Source organism: Hemicordylus capensis, chromosome 7, assembly GCF_027244095.1.
Source record: "Hemicordylus capensis ecotype Gifberg chromosome 7, rHemCap1.1.pri, whole genome shotgun sequence".
NCBI lineage: Eukaryota > Metazoa > Chordata > Lepidosauria > Squamata > Cordylidae > Hemicordylus > Hemicordylus capensis.
Window position 1 is genome coordinate 17843261 of NC_069663.1, and position 26055 is coordinate 17869315.

The 26055-nt window shown below is 46.9% G+C and overlaps 1 long non-coding RNA gene across 1 annotated transcript; it reads right to left on the minus strand.

Moving 5' to 3' along the window:
• Positions 1 to 368: 368 nt before the first annotated feature.
• Positions 369 to 17896, minus strand: LOC128332467 (uncharacterized). The gene is made up of 3 exons (XR_008310661.1): positions 17838 to 17896; positions 2120 to 2243; positions 369 to 828 (listed from the first exon to the last, which is right to left on the minus strand). It is a non-coding gene; the product is annotated as an uncharacterized LOC128332467 (long non-coding RNA).
• Between the last annotated feature and the right edge of the window lie 8159 nt (positions 17897 to 26055).

Consider the following 26055-nt stretch of genomic DNA (forward strand, 5'->3'; position numbering starts at 1 on the left):
TTGTATGAGATCTCACTCAAACAAATTGCAATGCAGAAGAATTTTTTTAAAGAAGGGCCTAGTACTTGGCTGTTATCCCAATGCCTTAGCATTCATTGGTTAAAATGCTGGAAAGCGGGAGCAAGCTGACTTCTAGCCATTGGCTAGAATCCTGCTTGCATATGAGCCATTGGCTGGAATCCATCTTGCATGAGCAAAAGGACAAGAGAGGCTTCCCCAGTTAGAAAATCTTGCAGTGTGTACTGTGGGAAAAACAATATTCCTTCATGCTACAGAAGTGGAACCTTGAGGGAGGTAGTTCTGGTTCTTGGCTCATAAAGGAGTTACAACACTGTGCTTTATTGTGTCATAGTGGTGGTGGTGGGAGGGAATAGAAGAACCTTCAGACCAAAGGCTGCTTGAAATGAGATTAACACCTGTTGCATAATCTGCCTAAACAAAGCACTCAACTGAGTTTTAACCCCTTAGCAAAGAGCTTTGTTCTGCACTTACCCAGAGCGAAACAGGCATGTTTTGTATGTTTTTCACTGAGCTGCTCAAATGATTTGCAGATTAAAGACTTTGCCACTGGGTTGGTCCCACCAGAAGCACAGAGGGGAAAGGAGAGCCGGCCCTCTTCTTCACAGCAGCTTGTATACAAAATGTGTGCAGCATGTCAACTTCCCAAGTCACACAGAATTCTTCAGCATGGATATTCCAGGAGGGGAGTTTTTCTGTAGGCTGAGAGCTTGCGTACTGAACACTAGTAGGCCCAAGGAACAGGGATGGTTTCACTTATTATGGCTAGATTCATGGGTCTTTCCCAGCTGTATCTGAAGATACTAGAACCTGCATGAAAAACAAGGCTCTGTAATTCAGCTATGGTCCCTCTCCATGGTTTAGTGCAGGGGTGGGCAAAGTCAGCCCACCAGCTGTTGTTGAACTACAACTGGTCTCTCATCTCCAGCTGGGGAAGATGGGAGTTGTAGTTCAACAGCTGGAAGGCCAAGTTTGTCCATCCCTGGTTACGGGTGAATTTGACTTCTGGGTCTCCAGGTGAAACTACATGTCATGTCTAGGGATGGCTCCAAAGGGGAGCAGGCACTAGTCCCAAAATCTTTCCCACTCCCCCATCCACCAGGCTAGAACTTCCTTATTTGTTTAGCATATTTCAATGCCATCCAAAACGCAAGTTCTCTAGGCGGTTTACAGGATGATAAAAACAACCAATAAAAAGATTAACATATTTCAACAATTAAAACTTAAAAAGATAAAACTATTAAAATACAATTAAAACACTATCTAATTAAAAGCCTGGGTGAACAAATGTGTCTTGACTGCCCTTTTAAAAGTTGTCAGCACACCTCCTCCCCCTTGGAGCCTTACAGCATCCTGCCCGGCTTTGGGAGCCAGGCATGCTCCTGGGTGGGTTTTGGTCACGTGTTTGCAAAAATCTAAGAAGGGGGAGGGGGAAGTGATCGTGTGAGAGCCAAGTTTGTGGGAGGAGAGCTGGTCTTGTGGTCGCAAGCATGATTTGTCCCCTTTGCTAAGCAGGGTCTGCCCTGGTTTGCATTTGAAGGGGAGACTGTGTGTGAGCACTGTAAGATATTCCCCTTAGGGGAGGGGGCTGCTTTGGAAAGAACACCTGCCTGCTTGTATGCAGGAGGTTCCAAGTCCCTTCCCTGGCAGCATCTCCAAGATAGGGCTGAGAGAGATTCCTGCCTGCAACCTTAGAGAAGCCGCTGCCAGTCTGTGTAAACCAGGACTGCTCAACTTTGGGGGCCCCAGAAGTTTTGGACTACAACTCCCATAATCCCCAGCCATAATGGCACATAGCCAGTGATGATGGGAGTTGTAGGCCGACATCTGCTGGAGGGCCAAAGTTGAGCAGCCCTGGTGTAGACAATACTGTGCTAGATGGTATAAGACAGCTTCCCATGTTCCTGTGCTGGATCAGACAGCTTTTCCTCCCCCCTCAATAATATGCTGGGTACAAGTGCTGGATAGGATGTCAAATTGCTTAAAGGTAGGAAGTATTATTCAGAGGAGGGGGACAAAGCAATCTCACCTTCTTTGTTCATTCAAATCTGTAATCACATTTCCCAGAAAATAATTACCCTGCACTTCAGATCTTCATTACCTGTGTGCCAAACTCCTGTGTTTCCTAAATTGGCATGTTTGGGTTTTATTTTTATCTTCTTTGTCACCAGCAGTCTCATCTTGCCTCTTAGGATAGCAGCTCTCTATGCACATAGCTGAAAAGACTGGAGGAAAATACGCCTTTATTCACTTCTTGCTGGTGCACCGCTGACAAGATCCAGTACGTTCCGGTTAAACTGGAAGGCTGAGTATTATGGGATGGAGCTAGGCTCCACTGATTTAAAGAGACCTATAACCAAGTTAACTTATTAAAGGGCCTCTTCACTGAAGCCGTTCTCTATCCTCAGTAGCTTTTTCTCCTCACTCCCCAGGGTCAAGGGTTATAGCGGTGGCAGGTAGGCTATCAGGTGGAGAAAGTTATGAGGGATTGGGGCCAGCATACCGACTGTGGCTGAAACTATTCCTGGAGACTTCCCCCTACCACCACCAATGGCTTATATCAGGGGTTCTCAACCTGTGATACTCCAGATGTTGCTGAACCACAACTCCCATCATATCCAGCTACAATGTATTGTGGCTGAGGATGTTGGGAGTTGTAGTTCAGCAACATCTGGAGGGCCGCAGGTTGGGGAAGCCTGCTTTAAAGTAAGGTGTGCTGTCGAGTCGGTGTCGACTCCTGGCGCCCACAGAGCCCTGTGGTTGTCTTTGGTAGAATACAGGAGGGGTTGACCGTTGCCATCTCCCACACAGTATGAGAGGATGCCTTTCAGCATCTTCCTATATCGCTACTGCCCGATATAGGTTTTCCCTTGACACATATATATAAACACTAGAATAGCAACATCAGTGGCAAGCCTTGTCTAGATCATTTGGTGACCTGCTGCCACTCACCTGTCACAGTCCCCCGCCCACCCACCATTGGCCTCCACAGCGGCCTCCTGCTCACCGCAGCTATCGCCACTGGTCACTTCCCATTAGACCGCTGTGTGATCCAGTTACACGCAGTATGATGACTTCACTGCCCTGGCAGGAGCCCTTCACAGCAAAAGAAGTGCCAGGACAGTGCTGTCATTATACTCCACTGCAGCGATAGAATGCAAGACAACGGATAGAGATGGCCGCAATGAATGGAGGTGGGCGGCCACTATGGAGGCAAATGGCAGGTGAGCACAGTGGCTCCCTCCCACTGGCAGTCCATGGTGCTCAATTGTAGCTCCACCCCTGTGTATCAATTGTAGCTCCACCCTGTGTATCAATTGTAGCTCCACCCCTGTGTATCAATATGTCCCTGACGGGTGCTCAATTGTAGCTCCACCCCTGTGTATCAATATGTCCCTGAGGGCTGTGCATGGCAACCCTCAGAAACAGATTTCTGCAAGTGTGATGGGTTTTTGGAGGGAGGGGCAAAGGTAAAGTGTGCCGTCCAGTCGATTTCGACTCCTGGCGCCCACAGAGCCAGCCCTGTGGTTTTCTTTGGTAGGATACAGGAGGGGTTGGGAGAAATGCAAAAATCCCTCCCCCCTCCATGGCCAGTCTACTGGACAAATAACCCTTCCGTGAAGGGATGCTGAAGGCTCCTTGCCAACCTGCAGCCCTCCTTCCATCACTGGAGGGCTGCGGAGAGTGTCAGCTAATATCCCCCCCCCCCAATATTTTCCTCAGTGTCAAGCCTTTTGCAGAGCTGCACAACTTTGGCCCTCTTTATTTTAGATTGTGAGCCCTTTGGGGACAGGGATCCATCTTCTCTTCTTATGTATTTATTATTTCTCTGTGTAAACTACCCTGAGCCATTTTTGGAAGGGCAGTATAGAAATCAAATAAATAAACAAACAAACTGGCTTTGGACTACAACTCCCATCATCCTCAGTCACAGTGGACAGTAGTCAGAGATTATGGGAGTTGTAGTCCAGCATCTGCAGGCAGGCCAAAGTTGTGCAGCCCTGATTCCATGTTTGTTTGTTAACTGCATTTTTTTACTGACCCATAAACCAGTCTCTAAGCATTTTACAAATGTTTAAAACTACTGGTGTGGTATCTCGCAGATCAAATAAGTTTTATGATCAAATAAATTTACAGATCAAATAAGTTAATAAGTTTTTCACAGATCAAATAAGTTCACTGTGAAAACTAATTGACCCCCATTTGCTATTGCCTCAGTTGTGCAGTATACATACTTTCATGCTCCTTCAAATGCTAGTTATGCTCAGATTATGCAATGCATGTGTGGTTCACACCTTGGCTATCAAAGTGTCCTATATCAGGATGTATTCTTTACTATCTTTAGGTCTCGCCTTCTTAACCTTTTGTTTTTTCCACTGTACTCAGCCCACGTGTGTGTGTGTGTGTGTGTGTATCTATATCTGCTGCCTCTGCAATATACTTTCCGCCTCTGGTGAAGAGTCTCTTACCTCCAGAACCTCACACCAAAATTTACAATCTCAGTTCCACTGTGAGGTCAGTAACCTTGTGAAATCTGTTAGTGCAACAGAGCAAGGCCTTGTTAAAATAGTGTGAGTTGCTGAAATTGTCATTCAAAAGAGTTCAGCTCTTCCCCAGGATTTCTAGAAGTTAAAATTCAGTGGTATGGTTCACACAATCATTCAAGTCTAGGTTTAATGTGGGTTACCAACATTTGCATGATTGAACTGATGCCACTAATCTCAGATTAATCTCAGCTATAAATCACCTTGGCATGGGTTCACACCATCACATGAATATTGGTAACCCACATTAAACCTAGATTTGAAGGTTGTGTGAACCGGGCCACAGTATGTGTGTGTGTGGTTGCATCTGTTCTCAAATAAACATACTTACAAAGAAATACATGCATGAGCATTAAGGTGTCATGTAGCATACAGCAGACTGTGTCACACTCTGGTGCAGCTCAGTTTAAACTGTGGATAACACATTACCCCGGTTCAGACATCATCCTAAGCCACGGTTTAATCATGGCTAGCGTAATGACCACAAAACTCAGGCTCATATGCAATACACACACACACTTCATGTGCAAGGGAAGGAAGTTTTCAACTTCCATTTGTGGTTTAAGGCAAGCCAAGATTTGTTATTGCATACCAACCCAGCTAATTCCAGCTTGTTCTAACCACAGTTTATGAACAAGCCAGGATGTGAAACTGAGATTCAGTCTCTTGCTGCTTGCTCCCATACAACTGACCTGAACCCTTAGGCACCCACAGCCTTCTTTGTTAGCCAGCCTTTAACTGAAACTCATTTGGCAGGCACTAGAGGCAGGGCCTTTTCAGTAGCAGTACCACATTTCTGGAACAGTCTCCTCAGGTATATCCATATAGCTTCCTCCTTGCCCATTTTTAGGCAGTAGTTGAAGGCATTTGTACTTTGAGGCATTTTTTTTCCCATTCTGATGTTATTTGAATTCAGGCTTACAGACTCACAGCCAGCGGGGGCTAGAGTGGGCCTATGCCCACACCCACCCCACCCCCCAAATTTTTCTTTGCCCTCCTAATTTTTTTTACAAACAAACAATTTTTAATGTTTAATTAACTGGCTATTGTTGGCATTTAGGGCTGATGGAGGCCCAATAAGCTGGCACTCGTACTTTTTTTGCCGCTACCCCACAAACCTTTAGGCTGCGTATGGGCCTACTGACATACAGGGTAAGGGTGCAGCAGTGCAGGAGAGCAGCCTGACAGAACTTTCCAACTAATTGCACTGGTGCAGCAGGGAAGTTGCATTCTGGTGCCCTCCCCTCCCACAGGAAGCCCTCTGTGCAACCTGCAAATATGTTACTGAGTGCTGCATAGCCCTCAGGGACATATTTTTGGGTGGCACAGAGGACTTCCTGGGGAAGGGGAGGGCATCAAGAACTGCCCCTTCCCTGTTGCACTGGAGCAGTTAGTGGAGAAGTTCTGCCAGGCTGCTCTCTTGCTACACCAGTGTGTTCTTGCTCTGTATGTCCGTCACTGAGGTTATTCACACAATCAAAAACGGTGTTCTACCCAGGTTTGGGAGCTGTGTGTGCTCCCAATTTTCGGTTGTGTGGAAGCAAGGTAGGAGGAAAAGCTACCCAGGTTTTCCTCCTACCTTGCTTCCACACAACCACTTCTTCCCAGGTTTCCCTCCTACCTTGCTCCCCCACAACCGAAAACTGGGAGTACACACAGCCCCCAAACCCGGGTAGAACACCATTTTTGATTGTGTGAATGACCTCACTGTATTTTAGTGCCTTGTTCTAGATTTTCTTTGACTCATTGCACCTTTATGTATTGTATCCAAAGAAAGTGAATCCTTCTTAAACGTCATCAGTGGAGACAAGTTAGCTAGGACTCTCTGAATTCAACCCATCAAGCTGAAATATAAATAATAATACTGATCACTCATTCTTTATTACAAGTGAGAATAGTCTGCATTTCTATGTGTTTTCAAAATAGACCTGTTTTATCATGGTAGAGGATGGGCTCGTCTCATCTGGTTTAGTAATCTGGAAAAATGTGTTCTGTGTGCTTTTTATGACCTGCTTTCCATTTGTGGCATGCGTGTAGTCAGAACTATACACCACACCTCCCAGTTTCCTGAGCCACATACCCCCTACAAATTCCCCTTCAGGGAGGAGAGCTAGGCTTGTGGTAGTGAGCATGAATTGTCCTCTTTGCTAATCAGGGTCTGTCTTGTTATGCATTTGGATGGGTGATTTCATGTGTAAAATATTCCCCATAGGGGATGAGGACATAGCTCAGTTAAAGAGCATCTGCATGCTTGCATGCAGAAGGTCCCAGACTCAATTCCTGGCATCTCCAAGTAGAACTGGGGGAAGAGCCACTACCAGTCAGTGTAGACACTAATGAGCTAGATGGACCAAAGGTCTGACAGCATAAGACAGCTTTCTATGTTCCTATGTCCAGACCAGTGTTCCCTCTAACAGGGATTCTTGGATGCTGTTGACTACAACTCCCAGCATCCCCAGCTACAATAGCCTTTGCTTGGGGCCACACCATCGTTTTGTATAAGGGCATTATAATAATAGCAGTTTTATTTTCAATCCCCTCCCTAATGATCCCTAGCATGGAACTGGCCTTTTTCACAGCTACCACACATTGAGTCGACACTTTCAACGAGTTGTCCACCACAACCCCAAGATCCCTCTCCTGGTCAGTCACCGACAGCTCAGAACCCATCAGCATATACTTGAAGTTGGGTTTTTTCGTCCCAATGTGCATCACTTTACACTTGCCAACACTGAACCACATTTGTCACCCACTCACCCCAGTTTGGAGAGATCCTTTTGGAGCTCCTCACAATCCATTTTGGTTTCCACTACCCAAAAGAGTTTGGTATCATCTGCAAATTGGGCCACCTCGCTGCTTACCCCTGCTTCTAGATCATTTATGAATAAACCGAAAAGCACCAGCCCCAGTACAGATCCCTGGGGGACCTCACTTCTTACTTCCCTCCATTGTGAAAACTCTCCATTTATCCCTACCCTCTGTTTCCTGTCCTTCCACCAGTTAGCAATCCATACATGTACCTGTCCCCTTATCCCATGACTTTTGGAACCTGGACCTAAAGGCCTTTGGAGGGGCCCCCCTCCCCTGCAAATTATGCATCATCATGCTCTGCCAGGAGGCTACGCCACTTGGGAGAGAGTAAAGAAGATTTGGGGGCCCCCAGGGGCTGTGGGGGTCCTGGACCTCAGCCCCAAAGTCCAGGGGTTGAAGCGCCTCTGATGTCACCTCATCCCTGCTGTGGGATGGGCCTCGTCCCTAAGGATCTTACTTCGGCCCTAGCTGTTATCTTTATCTCTATTTATTTATTTATTCTGGGTTGTTGTTCTTGTGGTTTTCAACATGGGCGCAGGAGCTGCAAGAGGTACCAGTCCAAACCATCCATGACACCATGGGGCTGAGATCTTTATTTGCTATATTGCTGCGGCAGCATGCAAGCCCGCCTCCCCCCCCCTGCCACCCACCCAGTCTCCGCCGCGCAAGGGAAGGGCCCCAAGCGCCAGCCATCGGGGCCATCTCGCTCTGCCATGTGTGCTGTAAATGGCACCCAGACAAAGAGATCTTGTTCCATCGCTCTTCTCCCCGGGTCGCTTTCTTTCTCCCTCTTTCTTTGCCATTCATCTGAATGACAAAGGCGTCCAATTACAGTCCTCCCGAGGAATCAAACGGCAAGTCAGCCAGCTCACTTAAGCGGCTGGCAGATTAAGACAGATAAAGCGGTGCGGCTGGGGGGGGGGGGATTTGTATACAGGTATTGACTCTGCGTTGGGGTAATTCGCATGCGGGGCCGGCCCAGGCTGCGAATTGGACCCGGGGAAAGAACAACTAGCCGCATTTTTTAATGAAATCATCTGGAAAATTCACAGCTGCCTCCCTTCAGTCCGCCCCCCCCCCCCCCGGCCTCCATTGTATCACTGAAGGGTTATAAATAATTCAGCCTTGCTCAAATATTTATGGAAATCAATTTAGTCCCTGGTCTTTCATTCCTCCTCTTGGAAACAACACCATGGCTCTCCACGGCTTGAGCGGCACACAGACACCTTACACCCTCGGCCCACCGGCCAGCCGAGACAGAACAGACAAACACTTGTCCTGCTAGGACTTCAGGCTTAGCAGGGCTCTCCTTCATGGCGAGGAGATAAGGCCAAGATGAGGGCTTGCAATAGAGAGTTTCTTGTCCCCTGCCAGATGCTCCTCTGTGTATCTGCAGACGCCTGTTATCACTAGGGGTGTGCATGGAACCGGCTGGCCTGGTTCGGTTCGGTCCGGCCCCCTACCAAAACCACCCCCCCCGGTCTGGTCTGGTTCTGTGGCCTCACAGAGGGCATTGGCGCATGCGTGGCGGCCGCCAAAATGGCGGCCGCGCGCTCATACGGAGGCCCGAAAGGGCCGAAATGGCAAATTACCCGGCCATGGTGGGCCGCGGCGGTGATAAGGACAGCCGGCGGGGGGAGAGGGAACCCGCACTCACACACACACACACCTGCGGCCTCAGCAAGCCCCCCGAAGGGGCTAAAGGTATTTTGAATACACTTTGAAATTTAAAAAAAAAAAATTCGCGGACCGGTCCAGACCGGACCCGGCGGTCCGGTTCCGGTCCGATGGAGCCGGGGGGGTTGGTTCGGTTCGACCCTGAACCCCCAAACCCCCGGACCGAACCACCGGAACGCCGGAACAGTCCGCACATCCCTAGTTATCACCGCATCACACCACTGTAGCCAAAAATGAATATCACTAATACCGCGCAGGGTTGCAACGGTGCGCCCCCTCAACCATAAAGCCGTGCAAACAAAATGTGTCATTCTTTTACAAGTGTGCGTCCTGCCTGGTGTCATATAAGTCCTCAGGGCGTCCAATTTGCATGAGTCAAAACATTTCCCCTATGAAGAGAGCTAGTGTGGCCTAGTGGTTAGAGTGTCAGACTCGGCGCAGGCAGGCCTGGGTTCAAATCCCCACTTGAGCTCGCTAGGTGAGCTTGGGTCACCAACTCTCTCTCTCTCTCTCTCTCAGCCTCACCTACCTCGCAGGGCTGTTGTAGAGATAATATGAGGGGACTATGGATGTTGCACTGAGCTCCTGGGTGAAAGGGTGGCATTCAAATGTAATTCATGATAACTTTGGGGGGAAAGTTAGTTTAAAAAGTTAAGTAATTATGAAGTTAGGTGGGCCAGCCCCTTTAGCTATTGTTTTTAGAAGGCTATCAGGGAGCCTGATTTGACTAAAAGTGGAAGGGGTTAGAAGGAGGGCTTGTCAATTTCATTAAGGGTTCTCCTACCTTGCTTTCTCTCTCTAATCCCTGTGCTGAAATTCAGGCAATCAGCAAACAGTAATAAGGATGTGCACAAAATTCGCTCAAATCGATTCGAATCGCTTTGGGCGAATTTTGTGCACATCCCTAAATAGTAATAACAATTGCCCTCTGCAGATGTCAATGGAGTGAAAATAATTGCTAATGAAATCTTCAGACTGTCAGGGAATCAAAGACAGACATCCTGCATGTCAATGCACTTTGGTGATGTTCAGGTAATCCTAAAGCACTCTGAATGAAGCCAGATGGTGATTGCCACACCATCTGGCTTCATTCAAAATGCTTTAGAGTAAGTGGCTGTGCAGCCATAGAGAAAAACTCCCAAAGTGGCTCTGATATGTCCTTATAGGTTTGGTAGAACCAGGAAGAGGGGGCATTGTATACTGTGTAGATTATTCTGTATCGCAAAATGAGGGATTTAACCTGACCACCAACCTTAATTGTGTTATGTCATTAAACTTTAATGGTGTTGTGTTGATTGAGTCCAACCTGGGATGGATTGAACCATAAGCTGGCTGTGATGTCCAGGATGACTGAGCTGTCCCTGCTGTCTGAAAATCCACCATCCTACTTCCCAGCAGGGTGGAGTGCCAGTCTTGCAGTAGCAAGCATGCATTGCCCCCTTTGCTAAGCAGGGTTCATCTTGGTTTACATTTGGATGGGTGATGACATGTGAACACTGTAAGATATTCCCCTTAGGGGATGTGGCCACAGCTGAGTGATAGGGCATCTGTTTGGATGCAGAAGGTCCCAGTGTAACTTCCTGGCATCTCCAAGTAGGCATGGGAGAGACTCCTGCCTGAAACCCCTGGAGAGCAGCTGCCAGCCAGTGTGGACAATACTGAGCCTGCTGGACCAAGGGTCTGACTCAGTCGAAAGCAGCATAGAAGGCAGCTTTGTGGGTGGGTGTATGTGTGTGCGCGCATGTATGCACATTTCTAGACACACACAGCTCCTTCATGAAGGCAGATGCTTTCCTGCCTTCATGAAGGTTTGTTTTGTACAATGAGAGGATAATTTGCACCCCCCCACACACACACATCCTCAATGATGATATAAAATCTCACCGCATCTGATCAGCCTTCCCTTTCTCTAACCCCCACCCTGCACTTCTTGCCTCTTCATAAATTATTCAGCTTCCCTAAATATGCATAGGGGTCTCATTAACAACTAAGTTTGCTTATTTAAAACAACAGCACAATCAAACCTATGCTGTGTCTTTGTACTCAGAAGCATGAAATATTCATGCGCTGGGAATTTCCATACGCACTTATTGATTCTTTAAAGGATGTGTGTTTCACAGCTTGAGGGAGCGGTGTGTGTGTGTGTGTGTGTGTGTGTGTGTGTTTAGCATTTTGGATCCAAGATTTAGTTCAATAACTCTTATGCAAAGACACGTCAGGAAAGCCCAAGTTGATGGCTAACAGAAATGTGGATTTATGCGCACAGGAAAAAGACTGTGCTCTCAAATATTGAAGGTATTCACACGTGCATGCAGAACCAGGCTAAGGAAGCCCAGCCCGGTTTTGCACGCTCGTGTGTACCACCGGGATCAGGCCCGCCCACAGAGCCTTCCTCTAAAACAAGGTTAGCTGAGTGAGCACTCTCCTTCCCCCTTTTTTCCAGTCGTCTGCCAGCCGTGGCTGCTTGTACGTGACTGCAGGGCTCCCGGTCGGCTCCGGGGAGGGGGGATCCCCCATAATGCACCACGTACTTGCACAGTGCATTATGGGGACTCCAGGGGGTGGGGCGACGTGGGGCAAAGCATCCGGCACCCTGATCCTCAGAGCAACCCGCAGCAGCCAGTAATCGTCTGGGTGGGTGATCCTCCTGCCCAGAGGGAAGGATCGCCTTGTCTGCGGGGAGGTAAGCTTTCTGAAGCTTCCTCCCCGGTAAGACCCTTTCTCACTGGTTGTGAGGAACGGGTCGTTATCTGGGGGTTCCCCTAACCCTGATTTGTAGTCGAAACAAGAAGGAGTCTTGTGGCATAAAGGAACATAGGAAGCTGTCTTGTATGGGGCCAGCAGCTTCTCCAAGGTTTCAGGCAAGCCTCTTTCCCAGCCCTACCTGGAGATGCTGCCAGGGAATGAACCTGGGACCTTCTGCATGCAAAGCAGGCGCTCTGTCACTGAGCCACGGCACCTTGTACACTAACAGTTTTATTGAGGCACAAGCTAGAGCCCCCTTCCATCCTCAGACCCATAAAGGGGTACTCTCAGTTGGCAGACAGCTAGCGTCAGGTTTCAATGGGCCTTCAGCAAATTGCTCTATAGGACCAACCTCCCATCTGGGTGTGCTGGAAGAGCAGGAGAGGCTTAAGATGTAGCAGCATCTGTAGGGGCAGCATCCCTGCTGACTGGGCAAAGAGGCACCTTTTTAAAACTGTGATTCTCATTATTGAGCAGGGTGGGAGCAACTGGCCCTATCCATCCCCAGCACAAGATCTGCTAACTTGGCAAAGAGGCACCTTTTAACGTGGTGATTCTCTTTATGTAGCAGGGAGAGAGTAACTGGCCCTCTCCACCCCCAGCACAGGACCTCCAGTGACTGTTACTGGTGTCTGTCTTGTGTTTCTTTTTAGATTGTGAGCCCTTTGGGGGCAGGGAGCCATCTTATTTGTTTGTTATTTCTCTGTGCAAACCATCTTGAGCCATTTTTGGAAGGGCGGTATAGAAATCGAATGAATGAATGAATGAATGAACATCCGTCCAGTGGCTGTTGCTGGTATCTATCTTATGTTTCTTTTTAGATTGTGAGCCCTTTGGGGACAGAGAGCCTTCCTTCTTTCTTTCTTTCTTTCTTTCTTTCTTTCTTTCTTTCTCTCTCTCTCTCTCTCTCTCTCTCTCTCTCTCTCTCTCTTTCTTTCTTTCTTTCTCTTTCTTTCTTATTTATTTATTATTTCTCTATGTAAACCACTCTGGAAACTTTTGTTGAAAAGCGGTATATAAATATTAGTAGTAGTTGTAACATTTTTAGGGGGGAAGTTAACCCTGGTCTTGATTGAGTCCTAAATGAATTGAAACAAACATACTAGTACGTTCTAGTTCAGCAGTTGATTCATAATGTGAGCTAAGGTTTGGCTTTTGTTTAGCTTTGTTCTTGCTATTTCTCTTATTGTAAATCCATTGGTATCAAATGTGTATAGTGGACACTGAATACACACAATATGCTTATATGAATTGTCCTTGAACTGGCTAGGAATCTCTCTTCGTTTTTATTTGCTTATTTATTTAAAATACTTACACGCCACCCGCTCCAGTACACTACTGCTCGGGGCAGCTCACAACATTAATAAAACAGATTAAATCATTTTTAATTATTTGGATTTTATTTACTTATTTTTAATTTTTAGCTTGTTCAATTATTATAATTTATTATAATTTTATTATAATAAAAATAATTATAATCATTAAACAAGCTAAAAGACCAAGCTAAAACCACATTTAAGAGTTACAAATGTTAAGAGTCTCAGATTAAAAGTATTAGTAAAAAGCTAAAAACCAAGAACGAAGAAACCTATCAGATCTAAGACTTCACAGGAAATTGCCAGGGAATTATCAGCACCTTATGAAGCTGGGAGGGGGAACGCTACGGTTACAAGCAGTGTACCAACCCAGTTGACATATCTGGTATAGACTTTCCCTACAACTCTTGGCGCTTACGGCATATGTGCCCTGTTCGTCAGTTGGTCTGAGGGTTTTCCACAACCCATCAGCTAAGTGCCTGGCAGCATCTCAAGAGTCCTGTCTATTTCAGTTCAAGGATCCCGCCAGGAAACACTTAACTCCTTTTCACCATCCCAGGTCTGCCAGCCAGCAGCTGCGTGCTGAGTAAATGAATACATTCATTCCAGTGTCTTTAAAAAAAAAAAAAAACCCTTTGGGAGGCCTTGGAAAAGATAGGCAAATATTATTTCAAACTTTGCATAAGTGGAGATGGATTTCCTAGTTGGACAAACATCAAATGACCGGCTTTCACGATAATATACATCCATGGGGATTTGCTGGAATATTCCCTTTGTTAGATTACTAGAGAAATAGCTTGTTGTGTGTTAATTTATTCTCCGCTAAAAGAAAAACAGAGTAAAACGAGGTGTGCTGTAATGATCATGAGTCGTCTTGAAGTCCTTAATATAGTCTAATTCCATGTGATGCATCCTGTCCATCCAGCCGTCATACTGAACCTCCCTCAAATGAAACACAAATCTTTCTCTTTTTAAAAAATGTATTTGCAAATATGGGTGTCATCATCCCCATGTCAGCATGCTTGGATTACTGTACTGGGCACTCCCCTGATTACACTTGACAATGGGGGTAAAATGCTTTGGCTTGGCAGGATCGTATTGAAAACAATCCCCCAGAATCTCAGACTCCTACTATGGGAAAATACAGCGCTTTTGGGGGGGGGGGCAACACAGTAGCAGTATAACACAAAGATAAATTCCAAAAGACGGTATCAGAAATGTGAACAGCATCTTGCTATCAGCGTAGGGACTTCAGTGTCACAACACAAGAAGTACAGAAGCACACTTAGCAGATCCGTAGTGAGACCGTTGTAAGATTTAATCTGGAAAGTGCCCAGCAGAGCTGCACAACTCTGGCCCTCTAACTATGGATGGATTGCAACTCCCATCATCCCTAGCCACAGTGGCCAATGGTGAGAGATGATGGGGGTTGTAGTCCAATAACAGCTGGGGGGCCAGAGTTGCGCAGCTCAGCTGTGCCAGATAAGCTGGATATAGGTGAGTTTTGTTGTTCACGATTCAAGCTAAGATTCCAGCCTGCTTGGCCTCCATTCAAGTGGATCTCGTTACCTGTGTGGGTTCTGTTCTTGGCCGCAACTACAGGTAACAAGACATTGAGTGAACGGAAATTGGAGGTTAGATTCCTGGATGGCAAAAAAAAAAAAGGCAAGAAAATTGCTATAAAAGGCAGAAACAAGTGAAATGATGTATCGTGGCACAGCTGTCTAGCAATACCCCCCCCCCCCCCCGCAATCCCCAATTCTCTCGAATTTCTGCGAAAAATCACTGCAGGGTTGTTGTTGTTTTTTAATGAAAGAGCCGCAAAATGGCTCTGATTAGCAAAATGGTGACCCACCCCGAAAACGCGCATATGTGAAATTAAACCCTTTGTTGAACCATGTATACCGAGGTCTGGTATTATATTCCTATACCCATAGGGAGTTTGTATTCCTATATCCATAGGCAGTTGCCTTATACTGAGCCACACCACTGGTCCATCTAGCTCAGTATAGTCTATACTGACTGGCAGCAGTTTTCCAAGGCAGGAGTTTCTCCCAGACCTACGGGACTTTCTGCATGCAGATGCTTCTCCACTGAACTATGGCCACAACCCATAAGGGAAATCTTGCATGTGTAGTCTCCCATGCAAATGTAAACCAAGGTGGACATTGCTTAAGAAAGAGGACAATTCACGCTTGCTACCACAAGAGCACCGCTTCTCACTGCTCCAATTCTGATCTAGGTTGAAATAAACTAAGATCACTTGTTTTTACTCTGAAACAATCAACCATAGTTTATCCTAGCCTACTTACTTCAAATGCACTAAGATCCGTATCCAAGGTTTGAAGTACGTTACAGATCTCTGTTTATTTGAAGTAAGCAGGCTAGAATAAACCGAGATCAGTTGGTTCGGATGTCATGCTCAATCTTGGTTTATTTTAGCCTAGATTAGAAGTGGATGCTCGCATGAGCATAAAGAGGGGGAATATGCACTCCTGAGGCTCGGATAAAGACCCCAACTATAACTGAAGTGCTGTGCAACATCTGATCTGGCCCAAAGTTAGTATTGAGGTCAAGCAGGCCGGAATTCTAGACTGAGTCGTGAAAAACTGAACTGAGCAAAAGAACTGGGGTAATAAACCACCTAATCTGCTGAGAATCAACCGGACACTTTCTTATAATTTTAGCTTTCCTAATAAAGGGAGGTAGATTCAGGCAGGGCTGGTCCAAGACATTTTGGTGCCTGCGTATGAAGGCAGAAAAGGTGGTGCTTCTCAAAGGTGATTCACTGCTTTGGTGAAGAGCATCCGCTCATATATTGCGCAACACCCAGTCATATCAAAATTCACTGCAATTAGCTCAGCTGTGAGTCAAAAGTCTCCATGAAAGGTCATCAGACAAGAAATCAGGAGAAGCCAGTTCAAGGAAGTTGTGATGAACCTGGAGGTTTCCCAGACAGGGGGGCTTTACTGCTGGAGGAAGTAATGTAAATTGGGACATGTCGGGACGATAGCACCTATCCACACATATAGGCGTAAATAAGTATAAATCACAGTAAATTGGGGCCATTCGCATTGCTGCCTTCACCTTCCCTGACTCCGCCTCCTCCTCCTGCTTCCACTGCCCACCTCATGAGCGAGAGGGCAGATCGGTTGATTTCTCCCTTGCACGAGTGAGAGAAGAAGAAACCTGTCTACCCTCTTGCTGGTACGAGCTGACAGGCAATGGTGACAGGCACGCGCGCACCCTTTACCATTTAGGGTAGCCATATTTTGGCTTTCCAAATCCGGGTGCCTAATTTGCATATTATGTAAATTGGCTTGAAAATAATTTCTGAGCAGAATAGTGACTGCACGTTTTGCTCCATAACTCCGCTTCTACAAGGGCTAGAGCTTAGCTTTAACCAAAAAAATGAATGAAAGCTGAAATCCAGGCGATTCTGAGTAGGCTAGGCAATCCGGGTGAGATGCTTAAAATCCAGGTGAAACCCAGAATTTCAGGGAGCATGGCAACTCTATCACCTTTCCCAGTTGGCTTGGTGCATAATCCGGAGGAAAGAGTTGTGGCATGCAAAGACAAGACAGTGGAGTGGAATCAGGAATATTAATAGTTTAATGAGATAGATATTATGTACAGAGAGGCCAGTGCAAACTGCTTTTTCCATGCTCTTGCTGCTAGCTGTTTGTTAGCCTCGCCTCTACTCCAGGACTGGAATACAAGTAACTAAAGCCCCATTCAAAAGCTGGCCTGGATCAAGGAATGGATTCAAGGGTTGCTTCTTCTCTCCCTTGCATGTGAGAGAAAATAACCAGAGTGAATGGGTTGCTGCTTCTCTCGTGAAGGAGCAAGAGAAAACAACGGATCCACCTGCTCGCTGGCAGGAGCTGGCATGAGGCAGACATTGGAGGCAGGAAGGAGGCAGGGAAGGCGAAGGCAGCAAGGAGGCAGAGGAGTAACTATAATAGGGCAAGGGGAGACAGTTGTCCAGAGGCCCACTGCCTTGAGGGGGGCAGAGGCAAGTCACATGACTGACTCCCCCAGCCGCGCACCCGCCCAGGCTTCCTTCAGTTGTATCCATCCTCCGAAATTGATGTGAGTGTTAAGACCTGGAGCTACCAGAACAGCATGTCTTTCTCTAGTACCATTAAATGACTTGCATCGTCCACAATTGACAAAACCTTTAAAAAAATAATTTAGGATGATGTTCTATTGTGGCACATAGATAGATAGATAGATAGATAGATAGATAGATAGATAGATAGATAGATAGATAGATAGATTACTATGCTTTTTGTTACCACTATTGAGCCTCATTTAAGATTCATGAGATGAACTTCAGTGAGCGGGGGGAAGGGCATTTTAAAATCTTGTCTCTGGGCCCACTCCAACCTTGCTACGCCCCTGCAAGGAGGTGACAAGGTAGGGGTGAAACAGAGGGGTGGGGTATCTCCAAAATGCTGGAGTATCGCACACAACCATTCCCAACAGTCTCCCAAAGTGCAACTTTTTTAGGATGCATATACACTGCACATTAAGCACCAATGATGAAGAAAAAAAGCTTAATAATGCCACTGGCTGTGTGAACGGCACTGTATTGAAGACGCTGTAAATCCCTCCCACATATGAACTCCCCCCTCCCCCAAGAGTAGTGAAGCAGGTGTCAATCACCACTGGGAAACACCGCCTGGCCTGTGTTCCCCATGATGTCTGAAATCTGACCACCAACCTGACATTACAAGCTTCTGTCCTGACATAGGGCAAAGCTCCATGTTTCTCAGGCAGTCAGGCAGCCAGCCTCAGAACTCTGTGGATTCTGTCGTCTGGTCCCCTAGGCAACCACTGCAAGGAACTGGTCAGTCCTGGGGGAAGTGTCTGATGCCAATCCTATCATCCCCAGAATTCCCAAATGAAATGCTAATACATTTGTTATTAGATAGAATAACAGCCTTCAAATACTTGCCCCATCCTTGGATTTCCTCCTTAATGGTAACAAAATAGGTAGGCTTGACATGGGTGGAGAGCTGGTCTTGTGGTAGCAAGCATGAGTTGTCCCCTTTGCTAAGAGATTCCCCGTCGGGAATATGGCTGTAGCTCCCTGATAGAGCATCTGCTTTGCATGCAGAAGGTGCCAGGTTCCATGCCTGGCATCCCCTGGTAGGGCTGGGAAATTCCTGGCTATTGTAGGATTTTCCACTGTGTATTCAAAACCCTAAACCATTGTGATTGTATCTCTGTAAGTGAGCTGTGAATTTATTTGACTGTACCACGAGGGCACATTCCACAGAAGGAATCTCTCCTCTACAGCCAGCATGCAAATGACAATAGATGTTCCAGGAAAGGAGGAGAGATGATCTGGTGGTAGCAAACATGAATTGTCCCCTTTGGTAAGCAGGGTATGCCCTGGTTTGCATTTGGATGGGTGGCCACACATGCTCACTGCCTGCTGTGAGATGTTATCCCTTAGGGGTTTGGGCCATAGCTCCCTTATAGAGCAGCTGCTTGCATGCAGAAGGTCCCAGGTTCAATCCCTGGCAGTGTCTCTGGGAGGCTCCTGCTTGAAACCTTGGAGAGCTGCTGCCAGTCTGTGCAGGCAATACTGGGCTAGATGGACCAAGGGTCTGACTCGGTATAAGGCAGCTTCCTGTGTTCCTATGTAAATCTGCCACCAAATACAGGGGATGATTGGCAAGCATCCTACCTTCTGGCTGATCTTGCTGCAGTAGCCCAAATCAGCAAAGGCATGGACATTTGGTGGTAAATAGATGCCTTTGCATTGTCTCCACTGCAGTTTGTTGTTGGCTTTGTTGGTTTGTTTAACCAAGTTGTATACTGTCCACTACCAAAGTCTCTAGGCGGCTTACAGCCATAAAACCAAGAGATTTTAACAATTAAAACAGATAACGGTTTAGTGATGTTTAGACTGGTATCGTACCAGGGGTACATGCTGATTTCCATGAGCCTGAACCGCCTTTGAATCTGACCATCTGCTCTGCTGCATGAAGCCTACGTTTGCACAACAGACTCGGAGAGCAGAGCTCCCCTATATTAACAAGTCTTTCAGTACAATGTTTCTCTCCCCACCACCATCACCACCTGTGTCAGTGGGAGTTTTGCTTGCCTGCCATTATGATGACTCACATCCCCCCTTCCTATCATCTCAATGACAAAAGTATAGTTTTATACAAATCTACTCAAGGAACATAGAAAGCAGCCATTGGCTGAGTCAGACCAACAGACCATCTAGTTCAGTATTGCCTACTCTGACTGGCAGCTACTCTCTGGGGCTTTAGGCAGGAATTTTTATCAGCCCGACCTTGAGATGCTAGGGATTGAACCTGAGACCTTCTGCATGCTAAGGTGGTTGTTTTATAGCTGCTTCCCTAATAAACACAAAGCCATCTTATGTAGATTTAACTAAGGGTTTATTCAGAAGCAACTCCATTTTCTCCTCCTTTTCATAGGAACACAGGAAGCTGTCATATACTGAGTCAGACCATTGGTCTATCTAGCTCAGTACTGTCTACCCAGACTGGCAGCATCTTCTCCAAGGTTGCAGGCAGGAATCTCTCTCAGCCCTCTCTTGGAGAAGCCAGGGAGGGAACTTGGAGCCTAGATGCTCTTCCCAGAGCGGCTCCATCCCCTAAGGGGAATATCTTCCAGTGCTCACACTTCTAGTCTCCCATTCCTATGCAACCAGGGTGGACCCTGCTTAGCTAAGGGCACAAGTCCTTTCTGACGCCACTCCCCACATTCTGTACAGGATCCCCACTGGGACAAACTTCTCAACAACAAAAGATAAAAGATTACTAACAGAGATCCTCCACAATTGAGCTATGGCCTCATCCCTGTAGGGCCGGCATGCAGGAAGCTGCCGGCAGTGTGGGTGGGTGCAACCCACCGGCAGTGGCCCCCTAGGCACCAGCATGCTCCCTACATCTGACATCAGACACAAGAAGCATGGCCATATGTGGGACGGCCCTGTGCCTGCACGTGGCCACGCCCCTGCATGGAATGTCAGATGCAGGGGCGTGGCTAGGTTGGATGGGGCGGGTCTACAGGGAGAGGCAGCCAGGTTCTTTGGACCTGTCCACCCAGTGGTGGCTCCGCCCCTGCTGTAGCGGCCATTTCTGCACATTCATTCTGCAGTTGGCAACACTGCTTTGCAACTCCACTAAGGCTGCCACCTTCCCACCCACCCCAAAGGAACTCCTGTGCTTGATGACAGGTAAAGATGGCCAGTGAAGCACTGAATCTCCATGCCCTCCATAACCTCCTGGGGGCAGGTGTTGATTTTCAAGAGCTGGTAGAGCTCTTACATCACCAGCTCCCACCTCATGACATCACTGAGAGCCGGCATGCTGGATCAGGGAGACGCAAGTTCGAATCCCCATTTGGCCATGAAACTCACTGGGTGACTCTGAGCCAGTCACTTCTCTCTCAGTCTAATGGGGTTGTTGTGAGGATAAACATAACCATGTACTGGGATCTGGGCTCCTTGGAGGAAGAAGAGCGGGATAGATAGATAGATAGATAGATAGATAGATAGATAGATAGATAGATAGATAGATAGACAGATAGATAGATCAAGCCCTGCCTCATAGGAAGCTGCCATATACTGAGTCAGACTACTGGTCCATCTAGCTCAGTTTTGTCTATCCAGACTGGCAGCGGCTTCTCTAAGGTTGCAGGCAGGAATCTCTCTCAGCTCTATCTGGAGATGCCAGGGAGGGAACTTGGAACCTTCTACATGCAAGCATGTAGGTGCTCTTCCAAGAGTGGCCCTATCCCCTGAGGGGAATATCTTACGGTGCTCACACATGTAGTCTCCCATTCAAATGCAAACCTGGGCCAGTCCTGCTTAGCAAAGGGGACAATTTGCGTTTGCTACTACAAGACCAGCTCTCCGACCCTCATCAGGCTTTGAGATACTGAAGAGCTGGCAACCTTACCCGAGGCTCCCCTAACCACTCCCACCCTGATTAGCACATGTGGACGAGTGACTGTGGCACACTCACTTATATATTCTCATCAGACAACACCGACCTGCCTACTGAATCCGTGCCCTTCCTTCCCATCCCTGACCTGTTGAGCTGCCAGCAGGCAGGAATGGGAGGAACGGTGGGAAGAAGGTGGAGCCGCCTGCAATCTCTGCCAAGTGCACCCATCCTGTCAAGGATCCAAGCCACAGCTTTTGCTCACCACCACCCCAGCGATGATGTCTGCTCGGATCCCCAGTGCCGGAAATATTTACAGTGTGATGGAGCATTGGAGCTGAACTCAATCTGTAGAGTGCAGCAAGGAGGCAGAAGAGGCCAGCAGCTTTCTGGAGGCACCTGCTTGAACTAGCTCTTGTACTTCCTCACCGTCACACCTCTGCCGTACACCGGCACTCTGCTCTATGCAAAAGGAGAGCCTCCCAGAAGGCTAGGAGCAACAGCAGGGTGTCCATCACCCATATCGACAGGGGTGAAGAAATGTTGGCTCAGTTTATCAGCTAGACAAAATATTTTACTCATCAAGCTAAGCTGGTACATTGCTCGTCAGGACTTTTTCCCACTCGTCAGGCATCGTTTTTCACTGGTCACAGACTAGTAGACTAGTGGATTCCTGCATATTTAGGCATCTCATAGCAACATAGGAATGAGTGTTTAGGAGTGAGTTTTATTAAAATCAGTCATTCTGTCTAGCACTCATAACGATCATTTACAATTTACATACAGAGCAGGAAAGACATCAAAGGAATCTAAAAATTACAACAGTTATAAACAACATACCAAGAAAAATGCACAAAGATACAGTAAAGATATATTTTAAATGCTGCGTAAGTTACATGTGTTACATAGGTTGATACATTGGTTGATACGGTCACAGGAACATAGGAAGCTGCCTTATACCAAGTCGGACCCTTGTTCTGTCTATGAACACAAATACGACTAATATTTATATGCCGCTTTACACCAGAAGTTCCCAAAGTGGTTTACATAGCTATAAACAATCGAACAAACAAATAAATAAAATGCCTCAGCTCAGGCAGGGGTCCTTTCCCAGCCCTACCTGGAGATACTTCCAGGAAGTGTGAACCTGGGACCATCTAGGTGCAAACAGATGCTCCACCACGGAGCCATGGTGGCCCCATCTCCTAATGGGAATATCTCTTTCAGCAGACAGTGCTCATATGCAGAGGTGCTCTTACCCCTGGACTTTGGGGGCGAAGTCCAGGGCCTCCACACCCCTTGCCCCCCCCCCAATCTTCTTTAGTCTGTCCTGGGTGGTGTGGTTTGTGCCCTCAAGAACCTACATGTTAAAAAATGATGCTTAACTTGCAATGCAGGGGGGCGGGGGAGAGCTCCAAAGGCCTTTAGGTCCAGGCTCCAAAATTACCTAGGTGCACCTCTGGTCATATGTGGCCACTAATCCAAAGGCAAACTAAGGAGAACCTTGCTTAGCAAAGGGGACAATCCATGCTCACTACCATAAGACCAGCTCTCCACCCATGTCAAGCATACCCATTTCATTAGCACTAAGGAGGAAAACCAAGAATGGGGCAAATATTCAAAAGATGTTATTCTGCCTAATAACAAATGTATTAGCATTCCATTTGGGAATTCTGGGATGGATGGGTGGAGGGAGGGAGGGATGAAGGGATGGATGGATGGATGGAGAGATGGAGGGATGGACAGAGGGACAGATGGAGTGTACACATTACACTGCCATAGATCAAGGGACGTGTAGGCAATCTTGCCTCTCCAGCTATTGTTGAAAATTGTGGCTGGGAGTGGCTGGAGTTGTAGTTCAATAGCTGGAGATGCAGCTGTTGAACTACAACTCCTATCATTCCTCACTATTGGGCACTGTGGCTGAGGACAATGGGAGCTGTAGTCCAAAAGCAGCCAGAGTTGTGCAACCCTGCCATAGATATATAAAAATCCATTTATATGGAGCCGTTACCTATGGGCTCACTTCCATTTAAAACTTAACAGTTTTTTAACAGGGTGTTAAATTTATAATTTTAATGTTTAAATGTTTTGATTTTGTCTTAATTTGTACTGTTCTATTGTAAACCGCCCAGAGAGATAAGATTTGGCCCAGAGATGTAAGATTTGCGAGTACACCCTCATCCCCAGGGCTGTGTGCTCCTGCTGCATGCAGGCTGAGCGCACATAGACAACGACGAAGAAGAATATTTATATACTGCTTTTCAACAAAAGCACTTTACCCCTTCTGTAAAGGTACAGTCGTGCTGTTGAGTTGGTTTCGACTCCTGGCGACCACAGAGCCATGTGGTTTTCTTTGGTAGGATACAGGAGGGGTTTACCATTGCCATCTCCTGCGCATAGCGTTGCCATCTTCAAGCTTCCCAAATCCGGGTGGCCTGATTTGAATGTTATGCAAATTATGCAGCAGCTAATTTGCATTTTATTTTTATTTTATTTTTGACAGATTTGTATACTTTCCCCTCCCTCTCTGCCCTCCCATGTGATCCGATCCAGAGTAAAATCCGGGCAGCATATTTGAAATCTATGTAAATCCCGGTGGAATTTAGCAGCCAGATGGAGGAGCCAAAATCTGGGGGCAACCCTGAATTCTGGGGGGCATGGCAATCCTGCCAACACAGTATGAGATGATGCCTTTCAGCAACTTCCTATATCGCGACTGCCCGATATAGGTGCTTCCCATAATCTGGGAAACATACCAGCAGGGATTCGAACCAGCAACCTCTTGCTCCCTAGGCAAGTTACTTCCCTGCTGCGCCATTAGGTGGTCCCCCAATATTTTTTCCAGTGCTGCCACAGTTGCCATTTGCCCCCTCCCCCATCTGTGACATTCAGAGAGAGTCTTGCTTCCCAATGGCAGGGAGAACAAAAAGGAAAGGAACCCAAAACATGTCTGTGAGGATGTGGCTGCAACCTTTTCAGCTGCACTGGGGAATTTAAAGATTGTGCATGGATCCATGGGTGCAACCTAGCCATCCCAGAGCCCCCAGGCCATGCAATGCTCATCACTTATTTAATTACAGCACAGTAAATGGGTATGCCCGCTTTCAGGGCGGTGCTGTTCCACACTCCAGGGCAGAAACTGCCACTCTGAACCATCTTTAATTCTCAGCCCTTGACCTGAAAGCCCTAGCAGCAAACAAGATCTATCAGAATGCTGATTTTTTTAAAAAAAAAATCCATTCAGGGATCATCCCACTCTTCCTCCAAGAAGCTCAAGGTAGCATGCATGGTCCCCTCACTTTTCGTCTCACAACATCCCTGTGAAGTAGGTTAGGCCGAGAGATGCACATAACCATGCACACCGCTTTGGGCTCCTTGGAGGAAGAGCGGGATATAAATGTAAAAATAAGAAATACAGGAGAGTGAAGACATCCCTTTTTATTCAGGCTTTTGGTCAATAAGCTGTCCCTGCTCCTTTTACATTTTTGGCTACATTTTGTCCTGTTTTCATGTTTGTTTGTTTGTTTTTAAATTGAGTTTGATTGTTTTATCTGTTTTTTATGTTTGTTTAGTTGAACTTTGTTGTTTTATCTTGTTGTTAGCTACCCTGAGCTCTCAGGACAAAGGGCAATATAAATGAATGAATGAATGAATGAATGAATGTTATACCTGTTTTTATCTAAAGGAAAGAAGACTCTGAATTTAAGACAACCCCACCCCCCGCAATTTCTAACAGCCACGAACTTGGGATAAACCTAATCTTGGATTCAGGTAAATGTCAGTCTTTTGAGCCTTCCAACTCCAAAGTTCTAATAAGAACTTAGAGTCAAAGCGTGATTAATTCGCAAACAGGAACAGGTTCATTGATGGCATTGCTTGATAAGAGCTCCACTGCTCAGTTTCTAGCACGAGTTCAGGCAGTTTCCCTGTGGAGCAAAAGCTTTGTGAAAGAAGCGAGAGTAAATTGTTCAGGAAGCACGTCAGTGGGCACCCAGTTCATGCTCACGACTGCTGGTACGTCAGCTCAAGAATGTATCCTGAGTCTCAGCCTCCCATCTCAGCCCTCTCAGCAGAAATCGGGCTGTCCTTTCAAATTGGGCAAAGCTAACAAAAACAAGACCAGTCAGTCCATCAACTATTTCTGTTAACAAGGTTTGGTGCATCAGCAGAATATTCTGTTCAAATATTCTGTGTATATTCTGTGCATAGGGACATAGGAAACTGCCTTATTCCAAGTCAGACCCTTGGTCCATCTAGCTCAGTATTGTCCACACAGACTAGCAGCAGCTTCTCCAAGGTGACAGGGAGGAGTTTCTCTCAGCCCTATCTTGCAGATGCCATGGAAGGTGTAGTGGTTAGAGTGCTGGACTCGGACCGGGGAGGCCCGAGTTCAAATCCCCATTCAAGCCATGAAACTAGCTGGGTGACTCTGGGCCAGTCACTTCTCTCTCAGCCTAACCTACTTCACAGGGTTGTTGTGAAAGAGAAACTCAAGTATGTAGTACACCGCTCTGGGCTCCTTGGAGGAAGAGCGGGATATAAATGTAATAAATAATAATAATAATACATGGAAGCATGTGGATGCTCTTCCCAGAGCAGCCCCATCACCTAAGGGGAATATTTTACAGTGCTCACGCATGTGGTCTCCCATGCAAATGCAAACCAGGGTGGACTCTTCTTAGCAAAGGGGACAAGTCATTCTTGCTACCGCAAGACCAGCTAAGGTACTTCTTCCCCACTTGCCATCCCAAGCATTTATCATCAGGAGAAGCCAGCTGTAAAACCTGCCGACTTCAGCACAGACTTTGGGGAGACTACAGAGATCAGAAGCTCTGAAACTGCCTAGCCAGACCCCCTCCCCAAATTAGAGCCATCTGGGTGTGGCCAGCAGAGTGAGGCGATAGTGGGGGGACCTTTGTTTTCCAGTCTCAGCCAAAGGACAAGGCAGCCTTTCAAATGCTTCACATTCCCAGCTAGGTTGGAGCCTGGGGTGATTGCATTTCCCAG